We start from the raw sequence: 23,315 nt of genomic DNA on the forward strand, positions 1-23,315 counted from the left end.
CATCAGCAGCCGGCAGGGTGGCCCCCTCTGATGCCTTTGTATAGCATGTGCATGTGTTTGTAGTGGTGAGAAGGATGGCTTCATTCTCAGGCATCTGAACAACATGCACAGACACTGGCAATGGTGGCAGTGGGTGATGTGGGGCTGCTATCAGGCCCTTCTTCCCTGATGGTGCATGCAGGTGGTGGTGGGTGGCACAAACCTGTCCTTAGACACTGGGATGGTGCCTGGGGAGGCCGGTCTCCAGGCGCCTTGAAGGCATGTGTATGCGCGTGAAGGCTCTGCTGCTTGAAGAATTAGGATTGCTGTCAGTGACCGTGGTCCTGTGCAACAGTCTCTCAAGCTCTGGGAAGTACATGCTTTGACTGTTTTTGTCTCTGTGACAGCCTTCCTAGTGCTCTGTATCACCCATCTCTGGGGTATAGAATACTGTATGGGGCTAGAGTGTTGGAGACCTGGCCACACTATTCATTCCATTTGGCACCATGATGCTACAGCCCTCTGGGTGGATGTGGGCGAATGTCAGCAGGGCTTCAGGGATGTGGAGATTCAAAGGGTGTTGGACCCCAGTGCAGTCTGAAATCTGATGAGGGCTGGGCTCTCAAAATGGCACCAAGCTGTAGCTGCTTGTGTCTCGGAGAACATGTCGACCCAGTGCTAACTCCCTTTCTGGAACAGTGCCATAGTATAGACTCAAGGAAGCTCCTTATACTAGTCTCACAGTCCATGAAGGCTATAAACTCTCCCATGCCTAATGTTGCAGGAATTCATGGTGGGAATATAGACTGCTTGGGATCCCTTGCTTACCTTTTCCCTGAAGTGGGGAGTTCCTTCTGGCTCTGAGCTGATCCTGGTTGGGCTGGCTGCTTTGCTTCCCTCTCTTTCTGTGTATCAGAGGTTCCCTATCACTTCAGTGCTGAATTCCAGTGTTCTTTTCTGGATGCTGTATTTGACATATGGTTATCTACTTGGTGTTTTGGTCTTTTGTGGAAGAAGTGAGTGCCAGTTGCCTCTAGTCAGCCATCTTGAAGCCCACCGTCTTTGTCTCTGCCCTGTTTTTTCTTGATGTCAGTATAGCATTGTTCCACTGAGTGCTCAACTGTGTTGTGTTTTTCTTGGCAACTTCAATAACAAGATGCAGTGTGTGGAAGTGCTCAGACTTGTACTCCTGATAATAGGTAAGAGATGTCACTTGATATACAGTTGTTAATGGCATTTTGTTTATAAAAGGAATCATTTTCTTAATTCCATTTTTGGGTTTTTTTTTGCTAGTTTATAGAAATAAAGTTGACTTTGGATATTGATCATGTGTCTTGCAACATTACTGAATTTGTTTATTAAGTTTAGTTTTTTTTTTTTTTTTTTTTGTGGATTCCTTAGGATTTTCCATATAGAAGATTGTACCATCTGTTAGTGGAGATAGTTTTATTTCTTTCTTTCCAATCTGGATGGCTTTCATTTCTTTTTCTTACCAGATGACTCTGGCTAGTATCTCTACTACAGTATTAAATATAGGTGGCAGTAATGGACATCTGTGTCTTGTTTCTGATCTTAAGGGGAAAGCATTCAGTTCTTTACCATTAATTATAATTAATGTTAGTTATGAGTCTTTTCTTAAAGTCCACTTGTGTGTGTGGTTTTTTTTTTATCAGGTTGAAAAAGTTCACTTTTTTTGGAGACAGAGTCTCGCTCTGTCACCTGGGCTAGAGTGCTGTGGCATCAGCCTAGCTCACAGCAACCTCAGGCTCCTGGGCTCAAGTGAGCCTCCTGCCTCATCTTCCCGAGTAGCTGGGACTACAGATATGTGCCACCACGCCTGGGTAATTTTTTCTATTTTTAGTAGAGACGGGGTCTAGTTCTTGCTCAGGCTGGTCTCAAACTCATGAGCTCAAGTGATCCTCCTGCCTTGGCACTCCCAGAGTGCTAGGATTACAGGTGTGAGCCCCTGTGCTCTGCCTGGAAGTTCACTTCTATTTTTAGTTTGTTGAGGGTCTTTATCATAAAAGGATGGTGGAAGCTGGGCCTGATGATGTGTGCCTGTAGTCACATCTGCTTGGGAGGCTAAGGTGGGAGGATTGCTGGAGCCCACGAATTTGTGGTCAGTCTGGGCATCACAGTGAAACCCTATCTCTTTAAAAAAAAAGGGGGATGCTGGTTTTTTTTTTTTTTTTTTTTAACGTGTGTATATTGTGATGATTGTATGGTTTTTGTCCTTTATTAATATTGCATTAATTGATTTTCGTATGTTGAACCTACTTTGCAATTCCTGAGATAAATCCTACTGGGTACTGTTGTTTGATCTTTTTTTTTTTTTTTAATGTTGCTAGTCATATTTTGTTGAGGATTCTTGTGTTTGCATTAATAAAACAATATTAATCTGTAGTTTTCTTGTGATATCTTTGTCTTGCTCTGATATCAGGGTAATACTGGCCCTGTAGAATTAGTATTCTCTTTCCTTTTCTCTTTTTTGGAAGAGTTTATGGATTATTGATATTAATTCTTTGAATGTTTTGTAGAATTCTGCAAATTCATTGATGCCATCTGGGCTGTGCCTTTCTGGGCTCTGCTTTTCTCTGTGGGAAGTTTTGAAATTACTAATTTGATCTTTTCACTTGTTAAAGGCATATTCAGGTATTCCATTTCTTTTTTAATTAATTATTTATTTTATTTCAGTTTATTATGGGGGCACAAAAGTTCAGGTTACATACGTTGCCCATGTACCGCCCATCCTCCCCGAGTCAGAGCTCCAGGCGTGTCCATTCCCCAGACAGTGCGCATTGCACTCATCATGTAGGTATACACCCATCCCCTCCCCCCACCCCCCACCTCAGCCTGAAATCCAATTGGTATCATTCCCAGATGTGAATTTAGGTGATGATCAGGGAAACCAATTTTCTGGTGAGTACATGTGATGCTTGTTTTTCCATTCTTGGGATACTTCACTTAATATAATGGGTTCCAACTCTCTCCAGGAGAACCAAAGAGATGTTGTATCACTGTTATTTCTTATAGCTGAGTAATACTCCATGGTATACATATACCATAATTTACTAATCCAATCATGTATTGATGTGCATTTGGGTTGTTTCCACATCTTTGCTATTGTGAATTGTGCTGCTATAAACATTTGGGTACAGGTGTCTTTTCATAGAATGACTTATGTTCCTTTGGGTAGATGCCCAATAATGGGATTGCTGGATCAAATGGTAGGTCTATTTGAATCTGTTTAAGGTATCTCCATAATGCTTTCCACAGGGGTTGCACTAGTTTGCAGTCCCACCAGCAGTGTATGAGTATTCCTGTCTCTCTGCATCCACGCCAACATGGTGTTGTTTTGGGACTTTTTGATAAGGGCCATTCTCACTGGGGTTAAGTGATATCTCATTGTGGTTTTGATTTGCATTTCTCTGATGATTAGGGATGTTGAGCATTTTTTTTCATAATTTCTTAAGTAATTTATGTCTTTCTAGGAATTTGTCAGTTTCATCTAAGTTACCTAATTTGTTGCTATAACTGTTGACAGTGTTCCTAATGTTCCTTAATAGTCCTTTTTATTTTTATAAGGTTGGGAATAATGTCCCATCTTTTGTTCCTGATTTTAGTAATTTGAGTCTTTTTTAAAAAAAAATGTTCAATCTAGCTAAATATCTGTCACTTTTATGGATCTTTCTTTTCAAAGAACCAATTCTCAATGTTGTTGATTTTCTCTGTTGTTTTTCATTGTTGTATTTCATTCAACTTTAATCTTTGTCTAATCTTTGCTTGCCTTGGTTAATTATTCTTTTTCCTAAGGTGAGAGGTCAGGTTATTTGAAATCTTTCTTTTTTAATATTTACGGAAATAACTATTTCTCTAAGCACTTCTTTAACTGCCTTCTGTAAGATCTGGCATGTTGTGTTCTCATTTTCATTCATCTCAAATTCTTTTCTATTTTTCTTTGTGATTTCCTTTTTTTTTTTTAATTTTTTTTTCTTATTTATTTATTTATTTTTTTTGAGACAGAATCTCGCTCTGTTGCCCGGGCTAGAGTGCCGTGGCGTCAGCCTAGCTCACAGCAACCTCAAACTCCTGGGCTCAAGGGATCCTACTGCCTCAGCCACCTGAGTAGCTGGGACTACATGCATGCGCCACCATGCCCAGCTAATTTTTTCTATATATATATATATATTTTTTAGCTGTCCAAGTCATTTCTTTCTATTTTTAGTAGAGACAGGGTCTCGCTCTTGCTTAGACTGGTCTCGAACTCCTGACCTCGAGCGATCCTCCCGCCTCAGCCTCCCAGAGTACTAGGATTACAGGCATGAGCCACCGCCCCCAGCCTGTGATTTCTTCTTGAACCCCTAGTTATTTAGGAGTGTTTTGTTTAATTTCCACATATTGTGAATTCTCTAAATTTCCTGCTGTTATCAATTTGTAATTTAATTCCACTGTGATTGGAGACATAGTTTGTATAATTTTAATACTTTAATATTTACTGAGGTTTATTTTGTGGCCTAACATATGCTCTGTCAAGTGTTTCATGTGTGTTTGATAACTATTCTGCTGTTGTTGGGTGGTGTTTTGTAATTGTCTGTTAGGCCTAAGACAGGCAATGTTTTGCCCTTAATAAGAAATATGTGTAAACATGTAGGTCTCTGATTTTTCCCCAGTGCTTAGAATGCTCCCATTAGTGCCCTGGATGGAGTTTTTCACACTTCAGGACAGTGCATTTTGGTTAGTTTGAAGATGGATGAAGTGGGATTATTGTGCAAAGGGAGGTGAGAAAGGAGAACCACCAGTATGGTGCCTCAGCTTTAAGTGTGCTCTCAGGCAGATCTGTTTTAGGAAGGTTTCAGGTATGGTGGTGGCACAAAAAATGTTATTGTCTCTAGTCTCATAAGTAATATTTTTTATTTCAGATATATTTTCTGAGCTCCAGACGCTGATATCCCACTCTCTACTAGGTTAATCCATTTGGATGTCTCAGAGGTACTTCAGCTACACATCTAGATGGAGTTCATGATTTTCCAGTCTACTTCAATCTGTTCTTGATTCAGCATGTTTTGCCTCAGTAAATATCAGCTAGAATTTTGATAAAGCTAGAATTTTGCAAGTCCATATTTAGCCAATCACTATTAATGATTCTAACTATCTCTTGAGGTAAGGGTAGCAGCCCACCATTATTTCTTTTTGAACTGCTGGATTATTATTATTTTTTAGCATGGGGTCTTGCTGTGTTGCCCAGGCTAGAGTGCAGTGGCTATTCACAAGTACAATAATATTGCACCACAGCCTTGAACTGCTGGGCTCAAGTGATCCTCCAGCCTGTGCCTCCAGAGTGGGACTCAGTGGGACTACAGGAATATACCACTGTGCTGGGCTTGCTGGATGAGTTTTTTGGATTGATGTCTCTGAATTTAGTTTTGCTATTCTTTTTTCTCTCTTTTCTACACTGTAACTTCCCAAGTGATTTTACTAAAAACAAACCATATTTTGGCACTCCCTTGCTTAAAACCTTTTTATTGCTTCTGTTAGGGTAAAGTCCAAGCTGCTTCTTTTTTTTTGGTTATCAAATAATCCTTTATTGAAATATTTTCCTTTGTACTTTTTAAATAACTGGGCATTCTGCTGCATCTCTATTGATGCCATCTATGATACCATGAGGGTGGCATCCATCAACATTGCAGCCCACAGACTGGGCAGTCCCCAGGTCTAATGGTTTCAGAGAGTGCTCTGGCTGAAGATCAGTGCCATGTCTGTTGGGCAATGTTGACAGTCTTATTAATAAAAGTGATATTTCCTCTATGTTTAATGTTTTGCTGTCTTTTTCTGTCTCATGGTGGTTCCTTGAGGACTTTGATAATCAGGGCAGAGGCAGAAGGTACCCACTTAGTCTAGGTTTGTCTGTTCTGAATGGTCAGTTTCACTGTAATCCTCAGACCCTTTCTATCACCAGTTGCCTTAGCAATGTCATCATCAACCTTTTTTGGAAACAGACCCAGGGAGCCAATCTTGGGGGCCAGGGTAGATGTGGCACTGACTTCGCCACCAGTGCACCTTCAGTACACAACTTTCATCTCATTGGGGTTGAACTTAGGCTCATGGTGGAGGCAGCTGGTGTCAGATGAACCTGGATTTAGGATGACCAAAGAAAGTTACACCTTGGCCTTTTCCGAGCCAAAAACCAAAAGCCAATTTTCTTAAAATGATTTAAGAGCTCCTCTGACCTCTGGCTCTTGCTTGTCTCTCAAACTTCATCCTTTGTCACCCAGATATTAATCTGCCATATCAAACTTTTCATTTTAAAATGTGGCACGTTCTCTTTAGCCTCTGGGTCTTGGAGATCCGATCCTGGTTCATATCTCTAGCTACCTTTCTAAGCCTCCCTCTCTCCAACTGTATTATCCAACCAAACATCTTTTAGTTACTAAGAAAGTTATGCTTTTCTTGTGTCTTGGTTCTTTGTACATGCTGTTCTAACACTTTTACTCTTTTTCACCCATTTTTGCCTTACTCCTATTCCTTCAGTTTTTGGTTTAAGTTTCCTGAAAGAGGCCTTCCTAGACCTCTACACCATGTTTGATTTCCCTGCTATATGCTTCCATTGTACCTTTTATGTACTTTAGCATCACACTCAACACAATTTATAAGGATTATTTGTTTTTGTTCTCCACTACACTGTGAACTTTCAAAGGGTAACAACATCTGGAGTCTGGGTCTGTCCGGTTCACTGCTGTAACCTTAGCACCTGGCATCTTGCCAGACATATGGAAACTGCTCAGTGCATATTTATTGAATGTTGACTAATAAATGTCATAATTAACTTTGCTTAGGAGAATCAGGAAATGTTTCAGAGATAAGGAAATGGCTGGGTTGGGGCTTGAAAAATGAATAGAAGTTTTCAGGAAATTGGAGTGAGAGTTAGGGTGAGGAGAGGAAGGGCATTTTGGGAAGACTTTTTGTAAAGGCACAAAGATAAGAAAAAGCATGGAGCATTAGGCAGCTGAATCCCCAGCTGCCTGGGAGTGAATTTGAGGAATTGCTGAGAGATGAGAAGAAGACACAGATCACGGAGGGCCTTATAGGTCATATTCATCTTGGCATTTTGACATTAGACACCATTCATGTTAAGGAGGGAATTTAAAAGTTTAACATTTATTAGACTTTTGTTATGTCTTAAGGTTTTTTCTTAAAATATATTATCTCATTTAGTATTCATAACAGTCTTCTTTCTGTCACCTGAGTTTCATCTGAGCTGAGTGATGGCTGGTATCTTATTTATCCTGATATACCTGGTGTTTACGATTATATCCTAAGGAGGATCATCATCCTTTGAAATCAGGTTTTGTGTATATGTTTCTCTATATAGCAAAGAGAATTTAGGTCATTTTTGGTAATATAGTTTTATCTGTGCCTCCAGTTTTAATGTAATCTTATCAATGCCCCTTTAAAAATGCTTCCAGGTGAGCACAGCATACTAGATGCATCCTGATCATTCCTTTCAGAGTAGAACAGAGTTTTTACTATCTGTGTTCCTTGCCCTCTGCTTTGTTAATGAAATTAATAGTGACATTATTTTTTGGGGTAGCCATTTCATGCTATTTAAGATACTAAACCTTATCAAGCTTTTTAAAAAATATTTTTGTGTAGAGATGGGAGTCTTGCTATGCTTCTCAGGCTGATCTTGAGCTCCTAACCTCAAGTGATCCTCCTGCCTTGGCCTCCAAAAGTGCTGGGATTACAATAGGTGTGAGCCACTGCACCCAGCCCAAAGCTTATCAAGCATTTTATGTGAACTACTTTTAAGATGTTTTGTGCTTGTTCAGTGGGTCTTGTGGAGTCTGAGTTAGGGATTTTAATCTTTATTCCTATTAAACTTTGTTAGTTTTAGCTCCTTATTCTATTTTTCTATTTCTACCTTTTAAAATTTATATATTTAAATAACTAATAGATGGCTTAAAAATCCCAAGATAGGCTATATGCTACTGTGATGTTTCCCTTGTCCATTCAGTTCTCCACCTTTTCCACAGTTTCTTGTGTATTCTTCTGGAATTTTTCTGTGTGTTCATAGTACTAGCAAATATTAATGCATATTCTTATAGTTTCTTTATTTTTTTGCACTAAAAGTAGCATACTGTACTCACTGTTCAGTAATATACCTCTGTAACTTAATAATATTCCTTTTTTTCCCGAGATGGGGTACCACTATGTTGCCCAGGCTGGTCTCATACTCCTGGGTTCAAGCGACCCCACCCCCACCTTATCCTCCCAAGTAGAATAATGTTTCTTGGAGATCTTTCCATATAGTCCATAGAGAGCTTCCTTATTTAAAAAATATGCATATTATTTCACATATGAATGTGCTATAATTTAAGTAGTCCCTTATTAATGGATATTTGAATTGTGAACATTCTTTGCTAATACAAACAGTATTGCAATGAATGACCTAGTATATATTCTCCAACCATCATTTTCACTTGTGCAAGTATATCTGTAAGATTAAGTCACAGTTGGATGTGCTGGATCTCTGGGTATATAAAGTTGTTTTTCTTTTTTTTTTTAAATATAATATTGCACATTTCTTAAGTTACTAGATATTTACTTTTTTGTAGCTATTGTCAGTGAGATATTTTCTATCATTATATTTTCATTGATTCCATATATTGATTTATGTGTGTGTGTATATACATATATATATATGTATATACACACACACACACACAACCTTACTCTTATTTTTATTGTAGTTATTTTCCAGGTGATTTTCTTGGGTTTTCTGAGTATATAAAATCACCTACAAAATTGTGCTTGTTTTTTCCTTTTCTCTTCACAACTGATTTTAACACAAAATCCTCTTCATTAGTGTTTACCTTTGCATTGTTAAATAATGTTATACTTTTTACTTGGTTCGTGTACATCAATTATACACAATATATTTCAAGTATATCAGAGTATTTACAAGATATACTTTGAGTCCCAGTCATTACAAATGAGGCCATTAGCACACTTAATCTGCTTCTCACCTTCTTTCCTTTCCAGTTTTTTTTTTCTTGTGTGTTATTCCACATTGTCAGGGCATTTAACATTCATATTCTGTCACTCTGTTCCCCACATTTGTTTTATTCTTAGTTCTGCTGTTAAATTTACTCAGTGCTAATTGTCAGCTCTTTTTGTGAAGTTACCTCAAAATTTTATTCTCTGATAGTTTCCTCAAGAAGAGATTATGAGCAAGATATTCCCTAAGTTTGTGGGTGTTCAGAAGTGTTTGTAGCTTTTATATTTTATACTTTAAGGACACCTTGGCTGGATGAAACATCCTTGCATTTATTTTCTTTCCCTCAGTATCTTCAAAATATTTTCTCTGTCCTTTAGCGTTAAGTGTTGCAGTGGAGAAATATGAGGCTAGCATAATTTTAACCCCATGTTTTTTATTTTTTAAATTTATTTTTTGTTTGTGTATATTCATGGTACAAGTGCATTTTTGCTACATTGATATATTGCATTTTGATGAAGTCACAGCCTTTAGTGCATACATTACTGGAGCAATGCACATTGTACCCCCTGAGCAACCTACCATCCTCCTCACCCCTCCGAATCTTCATTGTCCATCATTTCACACTCTGCTTCCATGTGTACACATTATTTAGCTCCCACTTATAAGTGAGAACATGTGATATTTTGTCTTTCTATGTCTGAGTTATTGTACTTAAGATAATGGCCTGCAGTTCAATCCATCTTGCTGCAAAAGACAGCATTTCATTCTTTTTATTGCTGAATAGTATTCCATTATGTGTCCACACACACACACACACACACACACACATTTTCCTTATTCAGTCCTCTGTTGATAGACACTTAGGTTGATCCTTATTTTTGCTAGTGTGAATAGTGCTGTGACAAACATATGAGTTCATGTATCTCTTATATGTATTAATTTCTTTTCCTTTGGGTAGATACCAAGTAAGGGGATTGCTGGATCATATGGTAGTTCTATTTTTATTTTTTTGAGAAATCTTAGTACTGTTTTCCATGGAGATTGCACTAATTTACCTTCCCACCAACAGTGTGTAAGAGTTCCCTTTCCCCTACATCTTTGCCAACATCTATCATTTTTTTCTTTTTAGTAATAGCCATTGTGATTGGTGTAAGATGATATCTTATTGTGGTTTTAATTTGCATTTCTTTGATAATTAGTGATGTTGAACATTTTTTCAAATGCCTTTTGGCCATTTGATTGTCTTCTTTTGAAAAAATGTCCATTTATGTCCTTATCCCACTTCTTAATGGGGTTATTTTGTTGTTGATGTTGTTGAGTTGTTGGAGTTCTTTGTTAATTCTGGATGTTAGTTGGATGTATAGTTTGCAGATATTTTCTCTCATTCTCTGGGTTGTCTGTTGATTCTTTCTTTTGCTGTGCAGAAGCCTTGAGTTTAATATGGTCCCATTTGTCCATTTTTGTTTTTGTTGCCTGTGCTTTTGGGATCTTTGTCATAAATTCTTTGCCTAGATCGATGTCCAGTTTTCCCTAGGTTTTCATCTAGCATTTTTTATAGTTTCAGGTCTTAGATTTAAGTTTTTAATCCATCTTGAGTTGATTTTTGTAGATGGTGATAGATAGGGGTCCAGTTTCATTCTTCTGTGTATGGCAATCCAATTTTCTAAGCACCATTTATTGAAAAGGCAATCCTACCTCGGTGTATGTTCTTGTTGAGTTTGTCAAAGATCAGCTGTCTGTGAGTATTTTTTTTTTATTTCTACCATGGAATACTACTCAACTACAAAAAATGGCTATGAGTATTTGGCTTTATTTATGGGTTCTATATTCTATTGGCCTATGTGTCTATTAATTTTATTTTATTTTATTTTTTTATTTTTATTTTTTTTTTTTTGAGACAGAGTCTCACTTTGTTGCCCAGGCTAGAGTGAGTGCCGTGGCGTCAGCCTAGCTCACAGCAACCTCAAACTCCCGAGCTCAAGGGATCCTCCTGTCTCAGCCTCCCGAGTAGTTGGGACTACAGGCATGCACCACCATGCCCGGCTAATTTTTTCTCTATATATTTTTAGCTGTCCATATAATTTCTTTCTATTTTTAGTAGAGATGGGGTCTTGATCTTGCTCAGGCTGGTCTCGAACTCCTGAGCTCAAATGATCCGCCCACCTCGGCCTCCCAGAGTGCTAGGATTACAGGCGTGAGCCACCGCGCCCGGCCAATATTTTTATACAAATACTATGCTTTTTTGGTTACTATAGCCTTGTAGTATAATTTGAAGTCAGGCAATATGATGCCTCCAGTTTTGTTCTTTTTTCTTAGGGTTGCTTTGGCTATTTGGGCTCTCTTTTGGTTCCATAAGAATTTTAAAATTGTTTTTTCAAATTCTGTTAAAAATGGCATTGGTATTTTGATAAGAATTGCATTGAATTTGTACATTGCTTTGGGCAGTATGGCCATTTTAACGAAATTGATTCTTCCAATCATGAGCATGGGATGTTTTTCCATTTGTGTTATCTAAAATTTCTTTCATCAGTGATTTGTAGTTCTCCTCGTAGAGATCTTTCACCTCTTTGGTCAAATTTATTCCTAGGTTTTTTTTTTTTTTTTTTTTGTTTTTTGCAGCTATTGCAAATGGGATTGAATTCTTGATTTGGGTCTCAACTTAGTCATTATTGATGTATAGAAATGTGATTGATTTTTGTACATTTTATTTTTTAAGTGATTTTGGCTGCATTTTTAAATGGTTTTTAAAATTTAAATTTGTGGGGCTACAAGTGGTTTTTTAAAAAATTACATGGATGAATTGTATAGTGGAGAAGTCTAGATTTTTAATATACTCATCACCGGGATAGTGTACATTGTATCCAATAGGTCATTTTTCATCCTGCACCCCACTCCAGTCTTCCCCCTTCTGAATCTCCATTGTCCATTATGTCACTCTGTATGACCATGCATCATTGATTAGCTCCCACTTACAAGTGAGAACATGCGGTATTTGGTTTTTTGTTCCTAGGTTACTTCACTTAGAATGATGGCCTCCACTTCCATCCAAGTTGCTGTAAAACACATTATTTTATGGCTAAGTAGTATCCCATGGCATAAATATACCACATTTACTTTATCCACTTGTCAGTTGGTGGGCACTTAGTTGGGTTCTGTATCTTTGCAATTGTGAATTGGGCTGTGATAAACATTTATTTAAAAGGTGCAGGTGTCTTTTTGCAGGATCAAATGGTAGATCTATTTTTAGTTCTTTGAGAAATCTCCATACTGTTTTCCATAGAGGTTGTACTTGTTTACATTCCCACCAAAGGTGTATAAGCATTCCCTTTTCACCACATCTTTGCCAGCATCTATTATTTTTTGACTTTTTAATTGCCATTTTGACGGGTAAGGTGATATCTCATTGTGGTTTCAATTTGCGTTTCCCTAGTGATTAGTGATATTGAGTATTTTTTCATATGTTTGTTGGCCATTTAATTCTCTTTTTTTTTTTTTAAAACTTATGTTCATGTCTTTTGCCCACTTTCTAATGGGGTTGTTTTTTTCTTGTTGATTTGTTGGAGTTCCTTATAGATTCTAGATATTAGGCCTTCATATATGTATAGCTTGCAAATATTTTCTCATGTTCTGTGTGTTGTTTATTTACTCTGTTGATTATATCTTCTGGTGTACAGAAGCTTTTTAGTTTAATTAAGTCCCATTTATTTATTTTTGGCTTTTTAAGAATTTGCTCTTGGGGTCTTAGTCATAAATCTTTCACTTTGGCCAATGTTGAGGATAGTTTTGCCTAGGTTTTCTTCTAATGTTTTTGTGGTTGCAGGTCTTACATTTAAGTCTTTAATCCATCTTCAGTTAATTTTTGTGTATGGTGAGAGATAAGGATCCAGTATCATTCTTCTGTGTGAGACTGTCCAATTTCCCTAGCACCATTTATTGAATAGGGTGTCTAGCCAGGCATGGTGGCTCACACCTGTAATCCCAGCTACTTGGGAGACTGAGGCAGGAGGATTGCTGGAGCCCAGGAGTTTGAGATTGCAGTGAGCTATGATGACACCACTGTACTCTATCCCAGGCAACAGAATGAGACCCTGTTCGATCAAAAAATAAAAAATAAAAACTTTTATAATTTAAAAGTTTTTAAAATCCTAATCAATGTTGTGATCATCCTTACCTGTTAACCCTTTGAACATATTCATAATTATTCCCTTAAGAAAATGCCCTACTAATTGAATTTCTATGTCAAAAATTATCACATATGGTACGACTTTTAATGCATTGCTAAAATGCTTTCCAAAATCGTTACATCAATTTATCCTCCCATTATCTTCTTTCTCCCAATCCTTGGCATCCTCAAGTATTATAATTTTTAATTCTGCTTTGGCAGTTTAGTTGGTGAAAATTGCATTCCTTAATGATTTTCATTTTCATTGCTTTAATTATCAGTGAAGCCAAATTATTTGTTATATTGTAACTGGTCAATCTTATTTCTTTTGTCAGTTGTCTATTGCTGATCTTTTGCTCACTTTTTTTTTTCTATTGGTGTGTTTAAGCTTACTGATTGGTAATTGTTCTTGCAATATCAACCCTTTATCAAAGATGTAGCAAATCTTTTTCCAGGTTCACAATTTGCCTTTGATTGTATTTATGAGTTTTTTTTTTTTATTTAATTTTACAGAATCAAAGAGTCTAACAGTATATCTTGTTAGATACAGTATGTCCTCATAATGTATACATTATTTGTTGTACAATGATATGAAATAATATGGGAAATATTCATGATAAATTATTAAGTGAACAGTGCAAGTTAAAAACAATAGTTTCATATTTTTTTCCCCACCCCCCCTTTCCCGAGTCAGCACCTTTAAGTGTTACCACTCCCCAAACGGTGCGCAATGCACTCATTGTGTAGGCATACCCCCATCCCGTCCCCCACCCCCCACCTCAGTCTGATGTCCAATTGGTGTCGTTTCCAGATTTGTATTTAGGTGATGATCAAGGAAACCAATTTTCTGGTGAGTATTTATGAGTTTTTTTTAAAGTAAATTTTAAAAATAATTTATGAGTTTGAAGCAAAAAATAAATAAAATTAAGGTGTCTTTTCCCCATTGTATGCTTTTGTCTGCTTTTTTGAAGATTAGTTGATTGTAGGTATTTGGATTTATTTCAGCATTCTCTATTACGTTCCCTTAGTCTATGTGTCTACTTTTATAGCAGTATCATGCTGTTTGGGTTACTGTTGCCTTGTAGTATAATTTGAAGTCAGGTAATGTAATGCCTCCAGATTTGTTCTTATTGCTTAGGATTGCTTTGACTATTCGGGCTTTTTTTGGTTCCACATGAATTTTAGGGTTGTTTTTTTCTAATTTTGTGAAAAATAACATTGGCATTTTGATAGGAATTGCACTGAGTCTGTAGGTTACTTGGGCAGTATGGACACTTTAACAATATTGATTCTTCCAGACCACAAGCATGGGCTGCTTTTCCATTTGTTTGTGTATTCAGTAATTTCTTTCATCAGTGTTTTGTAGTTCTCCTTGTAGACATCTTTCACCTTCTTGGTTATGTATATTTCAAGGTTTTTTTTTTTTTTTGCAGCTATTGTAAATGGGAATGGGTTGTTGATTTTATTCTCACCTTGGTTATTAATAGTGTATAGAAATGCTACTGATTTGTGTACATTGATTTTGTAACCTGAGACTTTGCTGAATTCATTTATCAATTTTAGGAGTCTTTTCGAGGAGTCATTAGGGTTTTTCTAGGTATAAGATCATATCATTGGCAAACAGGGATAGTTTGATTTCCTCTTTTCCAATTTGGATGTTGTTTATTTCTTTCTCTTGCCTGATTGCTTTGGCTAGGACTTACAATACTATGATGAATACAAGTGACGAAAGTGGGCATTCTTGTGTTGTTCCAGTTATTAGGGGAATTGTGTCCAGCTTTTCCCCATTCAATATGATGTTGACTGTAGGTTTGTTATGTATAGCTTTTTTATTATTTTGAGGTATGTTCTTTCTATGCCTTGTTTGCTGAGGGTTTTTATCATGAAGGGAAATTGGATTTTGTTGAATGCTTTTTTTTTCCTGTGTGTATTGAGATGATCATATGGTTTTTGTTCTTAATTCTGTTTTATGTGGTGAATCACATTTATTGACTTGTGTATGCTGAACCATCCTTGTGTCCCCGGGATGAAACCCACTTGATCATGGAGAATTATCTTTGTGATGTGCCATTGGATTTGGTTTGCTAGTATTTTGTTGAGATTTTTGTATCTGTGTTCATCAAGGATATTGGTCTGTAGATTTCTTTTTTGTTGTGTCCTTTCCTGGCTTTGGTATCCTGGTGATACTGGCTTCATAGAATGAGTTAGGGAGAATTTCCTCGTTTAGGATGTTATGGAACAGTTTCAGTAGGACAGGTACCAGTTCTTTGTAAGTCTGGTCGAATTTGGCTGTGATTACGTCTGGTCCTGGGCTTTTTTTGTTGGGGTATTTCCTATTACTGATTCAATCTCACTATTTGTTATGGTCTGTTCATGATTTATTTTTCTCCTGATTCAAGATTGGGAGGTTTTGTGTTTTCAAAAATTTATCCATTTCCTCTAGATTTCTTACTTTGTGTGCATAGAGGTGTTCACATTATTTTTGGATGATCTTTTGTGTTTCTATGTTATCAGTTATAATTTTTTCTTTGTCATTTCTGATTGTGTTTATTTGATTCATCCCTATTCTTTTCTTGGCTAATCTACTGAGGGGTCTGTTGATTTTTATCTTTTCAAAGGACTAACTTTTCATTTCATTAATCCTTTGTATTTTTAAAAATTTCTATTTCATCTAGGACTTCTGATCATTGTTATTTCTTGTCGTCTTATAGCTTTGGGCTCAGTTTTTTCTTATTTTTCTAGTTTCTTGAAGTGTGACATAGGTTGTTAATTTGTGATCTTTGTCTTTTTTATGCAGACATTTAGTGCCATAATTTTCTATCTTAGCACTGCTTTCACTGTATCCCAGAGATTTTGATAGCTTGTATCACCATTGTCATTCAATTAAAAAATTTTTTTGATTTCTGTCTTGATTTCGTTTTTGACCCAAAGATTTTTCAGCAGCAGGTTAATTTCCATGTATTTGTATAGTTTTTAGAGTTTCTCTTTGAATTTTTTTTTAATTTTTTTTTTTTTTTGAGACAGAGTCTGGCTTTGTTGCCCAGGCTAGAGAGAGTGCCATGGCGTCAGCCTAGCTCACAGCAACCTCAAACTCCTGGGCTTAAGCAATCCTTCTGCCTCAGCCTCCCGAGTAGTTGGGACTACAGGCATGTGCCACCATGCCCGGCTAATTTTTTCTATATATATTTTTTTAGTTGGCCAGATAATTTCTATTTTTAGTAGAGACGGGGTCTTGCTCTTGCTCAGGCTGGTCTTGAACTCCTGACCTCGAGTGATCCGCCCACCTCGGCCTCCCAGAGTGCTAGGATTACAGGCATGAGCCATTGCACCCGGCCTCCTCTTGGAATTGATTTCTAGTTTTAGTCCACTGTGGTTTGAGAACTTACATGATGTGAGTTAGTTGGTTGTTTTTTTTTTTTTTTTTTTTTGAGGCAGAGTCTCGCTCTGTTGCTGATGCTACAGTACTGTGGCGTCAGCCTAGCTTGTAGCAACCTCAAACTCCTTGTCTCGTGATTCTCCTGCTTCAGCCTCCCAAGTAGGTGGGACTACAGGTGTGTGCCACCACACCTGGCTAGTTGTTTTTATTTTCAGTTACCTATCTAATTGTTTCTATTTTTAGTAGAGATGGGGTCTCTTACTCAGCCTGGTCTTGAACTCCTGACCTGAAGCGATCCTCCTGCCTTGGCCTCCCAGAGTGCTGGGATTACAGGCATGAGCCACCATGCCCAGCTCTGTGAGTTTTTAAAAAAAATTTGCTAAGACTTGTTTTGTTGGGCTAATTAACATATGGTCTGTCTTAGAGAATGTTCCATGTGCTGATGAAAAGAATGTGTATTCTACAGTTTTTGGTAGAATGCTTTGTATATGTCTCTTAGGTCTATTTCTTCTAGTGTTTCATTTAAGTCCAGTGTTTGTTGATTTTCTGCCTTATTCTATCAGTGAAGTCCTCCACTATTATTATATTGCTGTTTATTTCTTTTTATTTGTTTTTTCTTTTAGGTCTAATAGTATTTGTTTTATGAATCTGTGAACTCGGGTGTTAGGTGCATATGTATTTAGGACTTTTATATTTTTCTGTTGAAGTGATCCCTTTATTATCATATGATGACCATTTTTGTCTTTTTGTCTTTTTCTTTTTGCTCTTATTGATTTAAAGTCTGTTTTTTCTGAGGTAAGAATAGATACTCTTGCTCGTTTTGGTTTCCATTTGTGTAGAATATTTTTAACTATCCCTTTACCTTAAATCTATGAAAATATTTATGAGCCAAATTGGTTTCTTGGTGATAGCAGATATTTGGGTTTTATTTCTTTATGCATTGTGCCAATCTATCTTTTTAAGGGGCATTTAGGCCGTTTACATTCAATCTTAATATTGGTAAGTGAGATAGATACTGTTCCAGTCATGTTGATTATTACCAGCTGCTTTGTATTCTTCCTTGTATTACTGTTTTTTATAAGAGTTATGAGTTTTTACTTTTGAGCATTTTTATACTGGATAAGTAGTGACCATTGCTTTTGATTTTTAGAGTACTTTTGATCACGTTGTAGAGCAGGTCTAGTGGTGACAAACTCCCTTAGTGTTTGCTTGTCTGGGAAAGACTTATTTCTCCTTCACCTATGAAACTTAGTTTTGCAGAATACAAAATTCTTGGGCGACAATTATTCTGTTTAGGAAGACTAAAGATAGGACTTCAACCCCTCTAGCTTGTAGGGTTTCTCTTGAGAAATCTGTCAGTCTCTTGGGTTTTCATTTGTAAGTTACTTGATGTTTTCACCTCATTCCTTTGTAGGAGTTCCTCCTTCATGTTAACTTTGGCCAGTCTGGTGATGTGCCTTGGTGATGTCATTTTTTCAGTGAATCTCTCAGGTGCTCATTTTCTTATATTTGGATGTCTAAATCTCTAGCAATACCAGGGGAGTTTTCCTCAATTATTCCCTGAAGTAGGTTTTCCAGGCCTTTTGCTTTTTCTTATTCTCCCTATGATTCTTATATTTTGGGACTTTACATAATCCCATTTTTCTCAGAGACTTTGTTCATTTCTCTTAATTCTTTGTTGTTTATTTTTGACTGCGTTAATTTGAAAGAGTTCCCTTTAAGCTCTGGGTTTTTTTTTTTTCTTTTTTCTGCTTGGTCTAGTCTATTCTTAAAATGTTCCATTGTGTTTTGTATTTACTTAAATGAATTTTTCATTCCCAGAAGTCTTATTTGGGCCTGTTTTTAAAATATATTTATCTCTTTAGTAAAGTTTTCATTCATTGCCTCATTTATTTTTCTGGCTTCTATGAGTTGGTTTTTCATTTTCCGTTTGACATCATTAAGCTTCCTTACAATCTGTATTTGGAATTCTTTATCTGTCATTTTAGTATTTTAATTTTGGTTGGGATCCATTAACAGAGAGATGGTATGATCCTTTGCAGGAATCCTTTCACTCTGATTTTTCATACTTCTGAAGTTCTTACACAGATTCCTTTTTATCTTGAGCAGCTGTCACTTCTTGTTTTTGAATTTTCTTTTGTTTAGATGTGACTTTTTTTTCCTTCCCTCTTAAGAGTGTGCCTGTAGCATATGTTGTGTAAGGACCTTTGGCTTTCATGTAGGTATTTTCTGGGTGTGGGGGGATGGGTTCTGAATGAATAGCCTTAGTGTGGTAGTTTTCTTAGTTGCTAGTTATTTATGGGCTGTATCAGTGTTGTACTGTGTGTGGGGGCAGATTCCTAGCTTCTTGTCGAGAAGCAGAGATAGAGGTCTCTGAAATCTTTTCTATTTCCCTAGCCCTGTGGACTTGAATTATATTGGGACACCAGTTTAATTTCCAAGTCAGTAGGTGGTGCTTGTGGGTAAGAGTTGGCCAAGCTCTGTATGACTAAATCAGTAAATGCTGTAATGGGCTGTATAAGTTGATTTCCCTGCCTGTAGGGAAGGTGCTTGTAGGAGTGAGCCAGCTGCAGTGGTGATTTGGGGGCCTTTGTCTGGCCCTAGTCAATCAGGGGAAGCACTTGGATGTCCCAGGCAGTGGATGGGGCCTGGAGTTTCCAGGGGTCTTCCTTGTGCTCCAGCACAGCTGAGGCAGATGAAGGGTTGGGACTGGGTGGAGCTGGGTGGGGCTGGGTTGGATGAGCCTGCATCCAGGCTCCACAAAAGCAGGCACAAGTCCTGTCTCAGCAAGATTGGGAATTGGCTCCCTGGTACTGGGGAAAGCCACTAGGGAGGGGCTGATGTGGCCCCACTATGCCAAAAAGTCTGCTCTTAGGGGAAGGGTAGCCTGGAATTTATAGTCCAGCAGACAGGAGTGGGTTTCACTCTCCTTCCACTTCCCTTGCCTCTCAGATCTCTCTCTGGAGTCTGGCTGCAGGCAGCAGCCCACACCAACTGAGCTCAATAGCATTGCTTCCACAGGCTGTGTTCTGAGTTTCCCTGCCCATGACCCTGATCCAGACTGAATGCATGTCCTTCCTGTGAGGGGAGGGGTGCTCAGTGAGTACACTGTGGTTTGCACCCACATCATATTATCTTTTTAGTTCTGTCCACCTGGGCTCTCTCCCCTCTCAAGATCAGTTCACAAATTTCTCCTCTGTGTCCCGGAGTGAGACAGTTGAGTTCTGAGGGTATGCGATCAGACCTGAAGACCTGTCCTCTGATCCCCCTGGCTCATGACAGGGAGAGGCATGCTGATCCCAAGTCATTTGTGAAGTGCTCAAACAGGCTTAATGTCCCTCTGCTCTGGGGTATGCCCTGCTCTGCTGGAGCATCCAGGTAGGCTGCTTCAGGGAGGGCCGGTGGCTGGGGAGCTCATAGTCTGAGCACCCTTAGCTGCAGGTTTTTCTGGGGAAAGGCATGAACCCCACTGTCTGTGGAAAACTGGATTTGGTGGATGTGCCAGCAGAGGGGCGGCATCAACTCCCAGTTGCCTTGTCTTAATCATGCCTTGGAGCATCTGTGCTGACTCCTTGTGGGAATTGCCACTGCTGTGTCAGTAGGTGTGGGCAAGTGAGGGGAAGAGAAGAGTCTGAATGGAGGTGAAGTGGTGCTCTGGTGTGCTGCACTCTCCTCTCACCTGAAGATAACCAACCCTGAATGTCTAAGCTCTGGCATCACACAGTTCCCCTGGGACCCACTGGCCACTTGTGGCTACTGTAGTCTGAGTGGGTGTTGGGGAATGTTTGTGTGGGATCCAGTGACAAACAACTGAAAGGCTGATGCTTCCTGGGCAGGACAAAGGCACCCAATGGATTTAAAAGCAATATGGCACCTGTTGCCTCTGCCTGGGCCTCTGGTGAGGGGCAGTGACCCTATGGGGGCCTGCAGCCTGGTGCTCTGTTCTCAGGAAGCTCCCAGTTTACTGATGGCAGCGGTTCTTGGGCTTATGAGAATAGAGGAGCTCTCAGACACTTTTGGAGTCTGCAGAGTGCCAGAGGTGTGAGGGAAGGAAAAAAGAAGCATCCCAACCTACCTTTCCACAGGCCTCCAAATTCCTTAGGGGTCAATCTCTGCTGAAATCTTGCTCTTCCTTCTGCTCTGTGACATCTTCCTGAGGGATCTCTAGTAGGTTCTGGCACCTTCCCTCGGAAATACACCTGGGCTGTGCTTTTTCATATGAAACTTTCTCTTTTCTTATGTGATCTGGCAACCAGTGTTTGTAGTCAGCCATCTTTGTATATTGATTTTATAAGCTGAGACTTGGCTGAATTCATTTATCAAATCTAGGAGTCTTTTAGCGAAGTCATTAGGGTTTTCTAGGTATAAGATCATCAGCAAACAGAGATAATTTGATAATCTTTTTTTCAATTTGGATGCCTTTTATTTCTTACTTGTGCCTGATTGCTCTGGCTAGGACTTCCAGTACTGTGTTGAATAGAAGTGGTGAAAGTGGGGATCCTTGTCTTCTAGTTCTCAAGGAGAATGCTTTCAGTTTTTCCCTATGTAGTATGATGATGTTGGCTGTGGGTATGTCATGTATGGCATTCATTATTTTGAGGTATATTCCTTTTATGCTGAGTTTTTGAGTGTTTTTATCATGAAGGGATGCCAGATTTTATCAAATGCTTTTTCCATTCCATTGAGATGATCATATAGTTTTTGTTTTTAATTCTGTTTATGTGGTGAATCACATTTATTGACTTGTGTATGTTGATCTATGCATCCTTGGGATGAAACCCACTTTATTGTGGTAAATCATCCTTTTGATGTGTTGTTGGATTCAGTTTGCTAGTATTTTGTTGAAGGTTTTTGCATCCATGTTCATCAGAGACTTTGGTCTGTAGTTTTCTTTTTTTGTTGTGTCTTTCCTGGATTTGGTATCAGCGTGATACTGGCTTTGTAGAATGAATTAGAGATAATTCCTACTTTCTTAATCTTTTGTAACAGTTTTAATAGGACTGGCACCAGCTCTTTGTACGACTGGTAGAGTGAGGCTATGAATCCATATGGTCCTAAGCTTTTATTTGTTGTGAATTTTTTTTATTACTTAATCACTAGCCATTATGAGTCTATTCAGGAGTTATATATCTTCCTGGTTCAGTCTCAGGCGGTTGTGTGTTTTCAGTAATTCATCCATTTCCTCTAGGTTTTCTAGTTTGTGAGTGTATAGGTGTTCGTAATAGTCACTGATCTTTTGTATTTCTGTGTTACTAGTTATAATGTCTCCTTTTTCATTTCTGATTGTGTTTATTTGGATTTTTGGTTTTCTTTTCTTGGTTAGTCTAGCTTGTGGTTTGTCAATTTTATTTATCTTTTTTAAAAACCAGCTTTTCATTTCATTGATCCTTTGTATCATTTATGGTCTCTGTTTCATTTAGTTCTGCTATGATTTTTATTCTGCTAACTTTGGGTTTGGTTTGTTCTTAGGGTTTCGTTTGTTCTTATTTTTCTAGTTCCTCAAGGTACGATGTTAGGTTGTTAATTTGTGACCTAGATTTCTACTTTTCAGATGTAGGCATTTAATGCTATAAACTTCTTTCTTAGGACTGCCTTTACTGTATCCCAGATGTTTTGGTATGTTGTGTTTTCATTTTCATTTGTTTAAAAAATTTTTTTAATTTCCATCTTTATTTCTTTGTTGATTCAGTGATCTTCCAGGAGTGTGTTGTTTAGTTTCCATGTGTTTGTGTAGTTTCTGAAGTTCCTCTTCATTTTGCTTTCTAGATTTATTCCATTATGGTCTGAGAAGATACTTGATGTGATTTTGATTTTTAAAAATTTATTAAGATTTGGTTTGTGGCCCAAAATGTGATCTGTCTTCTAGAGTGTTCCATGCGCTAATGAAGAGAATTTATATTCTCTAGCTGTTTGGTGGAATGTTCTGTAAATGTCTTTTGATGTAAAGTACAATTAATTTCAGTATTTCTTTGTTGATTTTCTGTCTTGATGATCTGTCTAGTGCTTTGAGTGGGGTGTTGAAGTCCCCCACTATTACTGTGTTGCTGTCTTTTTCTTTCTTCAAGTCTAATAATATTTGTTTTGTCAATATGGGTGCTCTGATATTGGGTGCATATATATTTAGGATTGTTACATCTTCTTGTTGAATTCATTCCTTTATCATTATATGGTGGCCGCCTTTGTCTTTTTTTTTTTTTTTACTATGTTTGATTTAAAATCTGTCTTATCCAATGTAAGTATAGCTACCCCTGCTCATTTTTTTTTTAGTAGAAACGGGGTCTTGCTCTTGCTCAGGCTGGTCTTGAACTCCTGACCTTGAGCGATCCTCCTGCCTCAGCCTCCCGGAGTGCTAGGATTACAGGCGTGAGCCACCACACCTGGCCAACAGTGTGTAGTTTGATCATATTTTTTTTTATCCATTCTGCCATCTATATCTTTTAATTGGGCCATTTAATCCATATTCATTTGAGGTTAATATATTGATGTGCAAGGCTTTGTTCTTGTCATATTATTAATTGATTTCTAGTTTTATAAATTTTTTTTTTTTATCTTCCAAGGTGTTTTTTATTTTTTTTCTTTTTTTTTTTTCAATTTAATTTTACAGAATCAAAGAGTCTAACAGTATATCTTGTTAGATACAGTATGTCCTCATAATGTATACATTATTTTTTGTACAATGATATGAAATAATATGGGAAATATTCATGATAAATTAAGTGAACAGTGCAAGTTAAAAACAATAGTTTCATATTTTTTCCCCACCCCCCCTTTCCCGAGTCAGCACCTTCAAGTGTTACCACTCC

At 37.8% G+C, this 23,315-nt stretch overlaps 1 protein-coding gene and 1 pseudogene across 1 annotated transcript in view; one reads left to right on the forward strand and one right to left on the reverse strand.

Annotated features, from left to right (window-relative positions):
- The window catches only part of DOCK3 (dedicator of cytokinesis 3), a 599,641-nt gene that overhangs the window by 19,417 nt on the left and 556,909 nt on the right, over positions 1-23,315 (forward strand). The gene's annotated exons all lie outside the window — the stretch shown is intronic.
- Positions 5,588-9,581, reverse strand: LOC138387789 (large ribosomal subunit protein uL11-like; annotated as a pseudogene).

The sequence above is a fragment of the Eulemur rufifrons genome, chromosome 7, assembly GCF_041146395.1.
Source record: "Eulemur rufifrons isolate Redbay chromosome 7, OSU_ERuf_1, whole genome shotgun sequence".
NCBI classification, from domain to species: domain Eukaryota; kingdom Metazoa; phylum Chordata; class Mammalia; order Primates; family Lemuridae; genus Eulemur; species Eulemur rufifrons.